Here is an 11,844-nt window from a genome sequence, read left to right as displayed (position 1 = left end):
TGAGATAAAATAATACTGCCTTCCTAAAACTCACAGCTTTTCAGTATCACCATGACGACAACAACAAATTAGTGGCACAATGTTTATTTACAATAAATAAACGTTATAATATTCATGGTTCAGCAGCCTTCAGTAACTTTTACAACAACAAAAAAAATTAACTCAACTAAATGACTATACGGGTCTGTGTCCCAAATGGTACCCTAGTCCCTAAATACAGTAGTACCCTACAAATGGTACCCTAGTCCCTAAATACAGTAGTACCCTACAAATGGTACCCTAGTCCCTAAATACGGTAGTAATCTACATTTGACCAGGGCCCGTTGGGAAGCCCATAGGGTTCTGCTCAGAAGACTGTGGCCTTTCCTGAACAATCTGACGTCAGTGTCCTCGGCATCCCATAACTTCCTGTCAACATGTTTTTACCTTTTCACATTTTTTTAAAAAGATAAAAGAAAACAGAAAATGCTGCGATGATGTTAAAATGCTAAATTTGGTTTAAGAAAAGTCAAAACTTTTTTATTTTGTTATCTAAATGAATGGAGAGAAATCTCTCCAGAGCTGAGAATTAAAAACATATCTGTAGCATCCACCAAAGCCTGAGACTAAGCCTGTTTAAACTAAAAGATACACTTCTATCAATGTGAGGAAAATTTCAAAACTTGTTACATACAAAAATAATAATTAAAAACAGAAAATATTAAAATACCTTAAATATTGTGAAAGGGGACGATTTAAAACAATGTAAAAAAGAAAAAATACTTCTTTAAAATAAAATGTGTATGTATGTTTTTTATTCAAATTTTCTAGTAGTGTCAAAAACAAAACCTTGGTGTTTTTTCCCTCTCTGTCCTGTTTTGTGGCGTCTTCTTTAATATTTGAATGTATTTTTCTGCCAATTTGCCAAAGATATCACGTCACTTAATTTCTCTCTTTTTAAAATTTTGTTTTAAATGTTATTTTGTTTCAGATGGTGAGACAATTTGTTCTGAAAACTGGAAATAAATAAATAGTGACTTTGATATTACGCTTATATTTTATAACTGTTGTTATTGTTAAAAGATAATATTATTTTAAATTTTATGGGTTTATTTTTTTTCGGGTGAAATGTTGAATTGCAGTTCTCTGGGTGCATCGATTGTCATAATCAGTTTATGGTGGCGTCCGAAATAACACCCTAAAATCTCTTTATAATAGTGTACTTCTATTGAAAAGTAGTGCACTACGTAGGGAATAGGGTGTGATTTAAGCCAGATTATAATATGTGCATCTGTCCTCCTCCTGTCCAACAGAGTGTGTGTTGTTTGTGAATCTTGGATTTATGTACTGTACCGTGAAGATACAAAGTAATTATTTGTAAATATTTGCCATAATTTTATTGGGTTCTTCAGAATAAAAGTACTTTTTTTTTTTTTTTTTACAGTTAAAAAGTTGTGTCCATGCTTACCTCTTAACTACCAACACACACACACACACACACACACACACACACACACACACACACACACACACACACAGAGAGCGAGAGAGTCAGAAAACCCCCACCTGGGACAGCAGGTGAGTGGCATGTTCAGCCAATCAGTGACACTAATCAATTAATCAATTAACTACCAGGGAGGCTAGAGCACTGCTGGAACCCACACATCCCCACACGCCCCCCCAACCAGGGAGAATGGCGCCTCCCGGCACAGCTCAGTTGGCTGGTGGCCCAGTCCAAGAAGGAGGCGTAGCGGGTGATAATGGAACACAAGCGGCGACATGAAGACAAAACACTACACACACACACACACACGGTGAACAGCACTTAGCTGGACACACGCTGGCCTGCACACACACACACAGCTTGAAACACTTGCTAGACTGCCCATGGTTTGGGTGAGTGCCCAGGACACCAGAACAGCAACTGGGTGTGTGGTTTTGGGTCTTTGCCAACCAACATACCCCCAGGGTTTTGGGCCAAGGCCTGGGAATACCAATTGTAGGACCAGCTGAGAAAAGGTCTGTGAAAAGGTCTGTATTCTCAGTGTTCCTAATTTAACCACATCTACATCTTTCTGTTTTCTAAAGCTCCACTTCTAAAAGTTCTCTCTCTCTCTCTCTCTCTCTCTCTCTCTCTCTCTCTCTCTCTCTCTCTCTCTCTCTCTCTCTCTCTCTCTCTCTCTCTCTCTCTCTTCTCTCTCTCTCTCTCTCTCTCTCTCTCTCTCTCTCTCTCTCTCTCTCTCTCTCTCTCTCTCTCTCTCTCTCTCTCGTCTCTCTCTCTCTCTCTCTCTCTCTCTCTCTCTCTCTTCTCTCTCTCTCTGTGAAGTTAAGTATTATTCAACCCCACCACCATCCATCCACACCCCCTCCTCGTGAGAGACACCCTATCACATCACACAGGGGTTAGAGGTCAAACTGAGCCACTTAGTTAGCCAATCAAATCCGTGGCCTTGCTCCAGCCTCCTTACCTCTCTCAACTTCCTCTCTCCTTCCTCCCCTCCCTCTCTTCTCTCCCCCCAATTACGTAACATTAATCTGACACCCCATCTCTAATTCTTCTGTCTCTGCGCTGACGAGGAGGGAGAACAGAGGGAGAGAAAACAGTGGTAGTTAAAAGAGGGCAAAAAGTCATCCAAATTAGCGTCAGTCACTGCTGGTGCTTTTTGGCCCTGCAGAACTCCCGTAGGGAGGTGGTGCTGGGGCATCTGGGTAATTGGCTTGGTTGATTAGTGAAGAGGGATAAAAGGAGGAAGAGAGAGAGAGAGATGAGAGAGAGAGAGAGAGAGAGAGAGAGAGAGAGAGAGAGAGAGAGAGAGAGAGAGAGAGAGAGAGAGAGAGAGAGAGAGAGAGAGAGAGAGAGAGAGAGAGAGAGAGAGAGAGAGAGAGAGAGAGGGATGAGACAGAGAGAGAGAGAGAGAGAGAGAGAGAGAGAGAGAGAGAGAGAGAGAGAGAGAGAGAGAGAGAGAGAGAGAGAGAGAGACAGAGAGAGAGACAGAGAGAGAGACAGAGACAGAGAGAGAGAGAGAGAGAGAGAGAGAGAGAGAGAGAGAGAGAGAGAGAGAGAGAGAGAGAGAGAGAGAGAGAGAGGGAGAGAGAGAGAGAGAGAGAGAGAGAGAGAGAGAGAGAGAGAGAGAGTACATAACCATAATGACATTTGAAATGTCTCTATTCCTTTGGAACTTTTGTGAGTGTAACTGTTCATTTTAGTTTATTTCATTTTAGTTTATTATCTATTTCACTTGCTTTGGCAACGTTAACATGTGTTTCCCATGCCAATAAAGCCCTTAAATTGAATTGGTGGTTGAGAGAGAGGGGTGGGTTGGGGACGACAATGCAAATAGTCCGGGTAGCCATTTGATTAGCTGTTCAGGAGTCATATGGCTTGGGGGTAGAAGCTGTTAAGGAAGCCTTTTGGACCTAGACTTGGCGCTCCGGTACCGCTTGCCGTGCGGTAGCAGAGAGAACAGTCTATGACTAGGGTGGCTGGAGTCTTAGACAATTTCTAGGGCCTTTCTCTGACACCGCCTGGTATAGAGGTCCTGGATGGCAGGAAGCTTGGCCCCAGTGATGTACTGGGCCGTACGCACTACCCTCTGTAGTGCCTTGCGGTCGGAGGCCGAGCAGTTGCCATACCAGGCGGTGATGCAACCAGTCAGGATGCTCTCGATGGTGCAGCTGTAGAATTTTTGAGGATCTGGGGACCCATGCCAAATCTTTTCAGTCTCCTGAGGGGGAATAGGCTTTTGTCGTGCCCTCTTCACAACTGTCTTGGTGCGTTTGGACCATGATAGTTCGTTGGTGATGTGGACACCAAGGAACTTGAAGCTCTCAACCTGTTCCACTACAGCCCCGTCGATGAGAATGGGGGCGTGCTCAGTCCTCTTTTTCCTGTAGTCCACAATCATCTCCTCAATCATCAGTCAGAGTAATGTTTTATAAACTCAGCAAAAAAAGAAATGTCCTCTCGCTGAGCCATATTTTCAGCAAACTTAACATGTGTAAATATTTGTATGAACATAACAAGATTCAACAACTGAGACATAAACTGAACAAGTTCCACAGACATGTGACTAACAGAAATTGAATAATGTGTCCCTGAATAAAGGGGGGTCAAAATCAAAAGTAACGGTCAGTATCTGGTGTGGCCACCAGCTGCATTAAGTACTGCAGTGCATCTCCTTCTCATGGACTGCACCAGATTTGCCAGTTCTTGCTGTGAGATGTTACCCCACTCTTCCACCAAGGCAGCTGCAAGTTCCCGGACATTTCTGGGGGGAATGGCCCTAGCCCTCACCCTCCGATCCAACAGGTCCCAGACGTGCTCAATGGGATTGAGATCCGGGCTCTTCGCTGGCCATGGCAGAACACTGACATTCCTGTCTTGCAGGAAATCACGCACAGAACGAGCAGTATGGCTGGTGGCATTGTCATGCTGGAGGGTCATGTCAGGATGAGCCTGCAGGAAGGGTACCACATGAGGGAGGAAGATGTCTTCCCTGTAACGCACAGCATTGAGATTGCCTGCAATGACAACAAGCTCAGTCCGACGATGCTGTGATATACCGCCCCCAGACCATGACGGACCCTCCACCTCGATCCCGCTCCAGAGTACAGGCCTCGGTGTAACCCTCATTCCTTCAACAATAAACGCGAAAACCGACCATCACCCCCTGGTGAGACAAAACCGCGACTCGTCAGTGAAGAGCACTTTTTGCCAGTCCTGTCTGGTCCAGCGACGGTGGGTTTGTGCCCATAGGCGACGTTGTTGCCGGTGATGTCTGGTGAGGACCTGCCTTACAACAGGCCTACAAGCCCTCCGTCCAGTCTCTCTCAGCCTATTGCGGACAGTCTGAGCACTGATGGAGGGATTGTGCGTTCCTGGTGTAACTCGGGCAGTTGTTTCCATCCTGTACCTGTCTTTTTTTTATTTTTGTTTTGTGATTTAGCAGATGCTCTTATCCAGAGCGACTTACAGGAGCAATTAGGGTTAAGTGCCTTGCTCAAGGGCACAGACAGATTTTTCACCTAGTCGGCTCGGGGATTAGAACCAGCGACCTTTCGGTTACTGGCACAACGCTCTTAACCACTAAGCTACCTTGCAGGTGTGATGTTCGGATGTACCGATCCTGTGCAGGTGTTGTTGCACGTGGTCTGCCACTGCGAGGACGATCAGCTGTCCGTCCTGTCTCCCTGTAGCGCTGTCTTAGGCGTCTCACAGTACGGACATTGCAATTTATTGTCCTGGCCACATCTGCAGTCCTCATGCCTCCTTGCAGCATGCCTAAGGCACGTTCACGCAGATGAGCAGGGACCCTGGGCATCTTTCTTTTGGTGTTTTTCAGAGTCAATAGAAAGGCCTCTTTAGTGTCCTAAGTTTTCATAACTGTGACCTTAATTGCCTACCGTCTGTAAGCTGTTAGTGTCTTAACGACCGTTCCACAGGTACATGTAAATTAATTGTTTATGGTTCATTGAACAAGCACGGGAAACAGTGTTTAAACCCTTTACAATGAAAGATCTGTGAAGTTATTTCAATTTTTACAAATTATCTTTGAAAGACAGGGTCCTGATAAAGGGACGTTTCTTTTTTTGCTGAGTTTATGAATCCAGTTAGACTTCCGTGCTCGTTGTCTAGTCAGAGTCATGTTTTATATGAATCCAGTTACTGACAGAACTTACTTCAACCTTTTCCCTGCTGACATGTAGACCTGATAGACCAAACCTTAGACCTGATAGACCAAACCGTTACATGCTCCGTAATGACCTTCACACACACCTCTCCTCCACCTCTCCTCCTCCTCTCCTCCACCTCTCCTCCACCTCTCCTCCACCTCTCCTCCTCCTCTCCTCCACCTCTCCTCCACCTCTCCTCCTCCTCTCCTCCACCTCTCCTCCACCTCTCCTCCTCCTCTCCTCCACCTCTCCTCCACCTCTCCTCCCTCTCCACCTCTCCTCCACCTCTCCTCCTCCTCTCCTCCACCTCTCCTCCACCTCTCCTCCACCTCTCCTCCTCCTCTCCTCCCTCCCTCCCTCCACCTCTCCTCCACCTCTCCTCCTCCCCTCCTCCACCTCTCCTCCACCTCTCCTCCTCCTCTCCTCCACCTCTCCTCCACCTCTCCTCCTCCTCTCCCCACCTCTCCTCCACCTCTCCACCTCTCCTCCACCTCTCCTCCACCTCTCCTCCTCCTCTCCTCCACCTCTCCTCCTCCTCTCCTCCACCTCTCCTCCTCCCTCTCCTCCTCTCCTCCACCTCTCTCCACTCTCCTCCACCTCTCCTCCTCCTCTCCTCCTCCTCTCCTCCACCTCTCCTCCACCCTCCCCCACCTCTCCTCCACCTCCTCCTCCCCACCTCTCCTCCACTCTCCTCTCCTCTCCACCTCTCCTCCCCTCCTCCTCTCCTCCTCCTCTCCTCCACCTCTCCTCCACCTCTCCTCCACCTCTCCTCCACCTCTCCTCCACTGCAGCAGAGATGGGGGGTGTGTGTTGGTTGGTTGACAGTAATGATCACAGGGACATGTGGTTATGTGCGGTGTTACACTCATTACAGCCCCCCCCCATTAAATTCTCTCTCTCTCTCTATCTCTCCCTCCCTCCATCCCTCTCTCTCTCTCTCCCCCCCTCCATCCCTCCCTCTCTCTCTCCCTCCCTCCCTTTCTCTCTCTCCCTCCCCCCCTCCTCCCTCCTCTCTCTCTCCTCCCTCCCTCCCTCCCTCTCTCTCTCCCCCTCCATCCCTCCCTCTCTCTCTCTCTCTCCCTCTCTCTCTCCCTCCTCCCTCTCTCTCTCCCTCTCTCTCTCTCTCTCTCCCCCTCCATCCCTCCCTCCCTCTCTCTCTCCCTCCCTCTCTCTCTCTCTCCCCCTCCATCCCTCTCTCTCTCCCTCCCTCTCTCTCTCTCTCTCTAAATGTCAAACGTCAGTGTGTGTGTGTGTGTGTGTGAGTGAGTGAGTGTGTGTGTGTGTGTGTGTGTGAGTGAGTGTGTGTGTAACAACAGTGACAGGAACAGAGGCAGCTTGTTGAACTAATAGCCTAACTAATGTGTCTTACATTCCCTCCCTCCCTCCCTCCCTGGAAAAACTGACATCTATGAGCAGAGGAGGGAGGAACAGAGGAGGGAGGAGCAGAGGAGGGAGGAACAGAGGAGGGAGGAACAGAGGAGGGAGGAACAGAGGAGGGAGGAGAAGAGGAGGGAGGGAGAGAGGAGGGAGGACCAGAGGAGGGAGGAACAGAGGAGGGAGGAGAAGAGGGAGGGAGGAACAGAGGAGGGAGGAACAGAGGAGGGAGGGGGAGAGGAGGGAGGAACAGAGGAGGGAGGAACAGCGGAGGGAGGAACAGAGGAGGGAGGGAGAGAGGAGGGAGGAACAGAGGAGGGAGGGAGAGAGGAGGGAGGAACAGCGGAGGGAGGAACAGAGGAGGGAGGGAGAGAGGAGGGAGGAACAGAGGAGGGAGGAACAGAGGAGGGAGGGAGAGAGGAGGGAGGAACAGAGGAGGGAGGAACAGAGGAGGGAGGAGGGAGGGAGAGAGGAGGGAGGAACAGAGGAGGGAGGAACAGAGGAGGGAGGGAGAGAGGAGGGAGGAACAGCGGAGGGAAGAACAGAGGAGGGAGGAGGGAGGAGCAGAGGAGGGAGGAACAGAGGAGGGAGGAGCAGAGGAGGGAGGAACAGCGGAGGGAGGAACAGAGGAGGGAGGGGGAGAGGAGGGAGGAACAGAGGAGGGAGGAACAGAGGAGGGAGGAACAGAGGAGGGAGGAACAGAGGAGGGAGAGAGGAGGGAGGAACAGAGGAGAAGAGGGAACTGACAGGCAGCAGGCCCTCTCACCCTCCGTCTGACTCCTTCTCTACCTCTTTCCCTGAGGGGTTGTCTTATGATGAATGGGGCTGTCTGAACAAACCCTCACCAATTAGAGAGAGAGGAAGTGAGGGGGGGATGGAGGGAAGGAGGGAGAGAAACAGAGGGAGGGAGAGAGAGGGAGGGAGAGAGTAGACGGACGGACAGACAGACGGAGAGAGAGGGAGAGAGAGGGGAAGAAGGAGAGCGGTAGAAAGATGGAAGTGAAGAGAGAGGATGGTGAGAAAAATACTAGATAACGTAGAGAGAGAAGACTGTCAAATAAAGGGCTGCTAGAATGCTGTCTTTCTGGTTGTGTTTGTATTTACAGTAAAGCTCATAGTTATTCTGTGTGTGTGTGTGTGTGTGTGTGTGTGTGTGTGTGTGTCAATGGGCTGTCAGTTCTAAAAGAGAGGCTGTGTGAGAGGCCTTAGTCTTTTAACCCCGTCTGCTAGCAAGAGAAGTCTTGACAACACACGCACTCTTGCGCACACACACACACACACACACACACACACACACACACACAATCTGTCTGTCTCTCTGTTTACACACTAATATCCTCTTCCTTCTCTCCTCCTCTTCCTCTCTTCTCTCCCTCCATCTCTCCTTCTGGACAGTAACTAAACACTGATACATATTTCTCCATCTCTCCGTCCTTCTGGACAGTAACTAAACACTGATGCATATTTCTCCATCTCCCTCTCCTTCTGGACAGTAACTAAACACTGATGCATATTTCTCCATCTCTCTCTCCTTCTGGACAGTAACTAAACACTGATACATATTTCTCCATCTCTCCGTCCTTCTGGACAGTAACTAAACACTGATGCATATTTCTCCATCTCTCCGTCCTTCTGGACAGTAACTAAACACTGATGCATATTTCTCCATCTCTCTCTCCTTCTGGACAGTAACTAAACACTGATACATATTTCTCCATCTCTCCCTCTCCTTCTGGACAGTAACTAAACACTGATACATATTTCTCCATCTCTCCGTCCTTCTGGACAGTAACTAAACACTGATTCCTGCTCTCCTCATCCCCCCTCCCTCTCCTGAGACCCATATTCTGTTCATCATCTATAATTAGATAACAAGAACCAATTCACAGGCACAAAGAGACACAGATGGAAAGACAGAGGGAAAGACAGATGGAAAGACAGAGAGAGAGACAGAGGGAGATACAGAGAGAGAGACAGAGGGAAAGACAGAGGGAGAGACAGAGGGAGAGACAGAGGGAAAGACAGATGGAAAGACAGAGAGAGACAGAGGGAGAGACAGAGGGAGAGACAGAGGGAGAGACAGAGGGAGAGACAGAGGGAAAGACAGATGGAAAGACAGAGAGAGACAGAGGGAGAGACAGAGGGAGAGACAGAGGGAAAGACAGAGGGAGAGACAGAGGGAGAGACAGAGAGAGAGACAGAGAGAGACAGAGGGAGAGACAGAGGGAGAGACAGAGGGAAAGACAGAGGGAGAGACAGAGGGAGAGACAGAGAGAGAGACAGAGGGAAAGACAGATGGAAAGACAGATGGAAAGACAGAGAGAGAGACAGAGGGAGATACAGAGAGAGAGACAGAGGGAAAGACAGAGGGAGAGACAGAGGGAGAGACAGAGAGAAAGACAGAGGGAGAGACAGAGGGAGAGACAGAGGGAAAGCGAGCTATAAGAGAGGACGTAAAAGAGAGTTGGAGGGAGGGAGAGAGAAAGAATACGGGTAAAAGGGAGAAAGAGAGAGAGGTGAAAGAGAGAAAGTGTGAGAGAGAGGGGGGAGAGAGAGTGAGTGAGAAAGAAAGAGAGATTGAGAAAGAGAAAGAGAGTGAGAAAGAGTGAGTGAGAGAGAGAGAAAGAGAGGGAGTGAGCGAGAGAGAAGAGAAGAGAGAGAAAGAGAGAGGAGGGTTGACAGCACATTAAGGTTTTTTAATTCTCTGCTTGAGCGGCTCTCGTCCAGTCTTTATGCTAATTAGGACTCTAATACAGCTCTATGATCCATACTCACTCAGCCTGTGTCTATCACACACACACACACACACACACGCACGCGCACGCGCACACACAAACACACACACCTTTTCCCCTTTTTTAAATGACAATGGATGTACAGGAGGGACCTGGTCCTTTATGAGTCCATTTGACCTGATCCGTAATGAGTTCTGGTGCCACCACCATTTGACCTGTTTCTTTATAAGTTCTGGTGACACCACCATTTGTCCTGATCCTTAATGAGTTCTGGTGTCACCACCATTTGACCTGATCCTTAAATGAGTCCTGGTGTCACCACCATTTGACCTGATCCTTAATGAGTTCTGGTTTCACCAACATTTGACCTGATCCGTAATGAGTTCTGGTGTCACCACCATTTGACCTGATCCTTAATGAGTTCTGGTGTCACCACCATTTGTCCTGATCCTTAATGAGTTCTGGTGTCACCACCATTTGTCCTGATCCTTAATGAGTCCTGGTGTCACCACCATTTGACCTGATCCTTAATGAGTTCTGGTTTCACCACCATTTGACCTGATCCTTAATGAGTTCTGGTTTCACCACCATTTGACCTGATCCGTAATGAGTTCTGGTGTCACCACCATTTGTCCTGATCCTTAATGAGTTCTGGTGTCACCACCATTTGACCTGATCCTTAATGAGTCCTGGTGTCACCACCATTTGACCTGATCCTTAATGAGTTCTGGTTTCACCACCATTTGACCTGATCCGTAATGAGTTCTGGTGTCACCACCATTTGACCTGATCCTTAATGAGTTCTGGTGTCACCACCATTTGACCTGATCCTTAATGAGTCCTGGTGTCACCACCATTTGACCTGATCCTTAATGAGTTCTGGTTTCACCACCATTTGACCTGATCCGTAATGAGTTCTGGTGTCACCACCATTTGTCCTGATCCTTAATGAGTTCTGGTGTCACCACCATTTGACCTGATCCTTAATGAGTCCTGGTGTCACCACCATTTGACCTGATCCTTAATGAGTTCTGGTTTCACCACCATTTGACCTGATCAGTAATGAGTTCTGGTGACACCACCATTTGACCTGATCCTTAATGAGTTCTGGTGTCACCACCATTTGACCTGATCCTTAATGAGTCCTGGTGTCACCACCATTTGACCTGATCCGTAATGAGTTCTGGTGTCACCACCATTTGTCCTGATCCTTAATGAGTTCTAGTGCCACCACCATTTGACCTGATCCTTAAATGAGTCCTGGTGCCACCACCATTTGGAACACAGCCTACATCTTAAGCTAACCCTAAATTTTGGCCTAACCCTATATTTTAGCCTAATCTGAGATTGAATTGGAACGTGCGCATTCACGCTGAGTTGCCGTTATAGCAACAGAAACTAGGAAATGGTCAGTGGCTGTATTTGACAAAAGGTTTTATTAAAAAGTAAAGGATTTTAGCAAACGAAGACAGGTCCAACTTTACACAGGACAAACACAGGTACCAGGGAAGGGTTTAAGATTGTACAGTATTGACAGCGACTCGATGTAGTTGGCTCTCCAGTCAGCCCACACTCGTCACCGCTCAACTCCACCTTGTACGTGGAGAGTTAAGTAACTTGGCTACCAATATCTATGATCTTTAATCCCTTCTGGTGACTTCACAGTACACAAACATAGCTAGTTGGTTCTCCTCTGGTTCCATCTCTACTAGTTAGGGCCCGCTGCTCCTCTGGTTCCATCTCTACTAGTTAGGGCCCGCTGCTCCTCTGGTTCCATCTCTACTAGTTAGGGCACGCTGCTCCTCTGGTTCCATCTCTACTAGTTAGGGCCCGCTGCTCCTCTGGTTCCATCTCTACTAGTTAGGGCCCGCTGCTCCTCTGGTTCCATCTCTACTAGTTAGGGCCCGCTGCTCCTCTGGTTCCATCTCTACTAGTTAGGGCCCGCTGCTCCTCTGGTTCCATCTCTACTAGTTAGGGCCAGCTTCTCCTCTGGTTCCATCTCTACTAGTTAGGGCCCGCTGCTCCTCTGGTTCCATCTCTACTAGTTAGGGCCCGCTGCTCCTCTGGTTCCATCTCTACTAGT

This window comes from Coregonus clupeaformis, unplaced genomic scaffold (assembly GCF_020615455.1).
Source record: "Coregonus clupeaformis isolate EN_2021a unplaced genomic scaffold, ASM2061545v1 scaf0390, whole genome shotgun sequence".
Lineage (NCBI taxonomy): Eukaryota > Metazoa > Chordata > Actinopteri > Salmoniformes > Salmonidae > Coregonus > Coregonus clupeaformis.
This window is presented reverse-complemented; position numbering follows the sequence as displayed.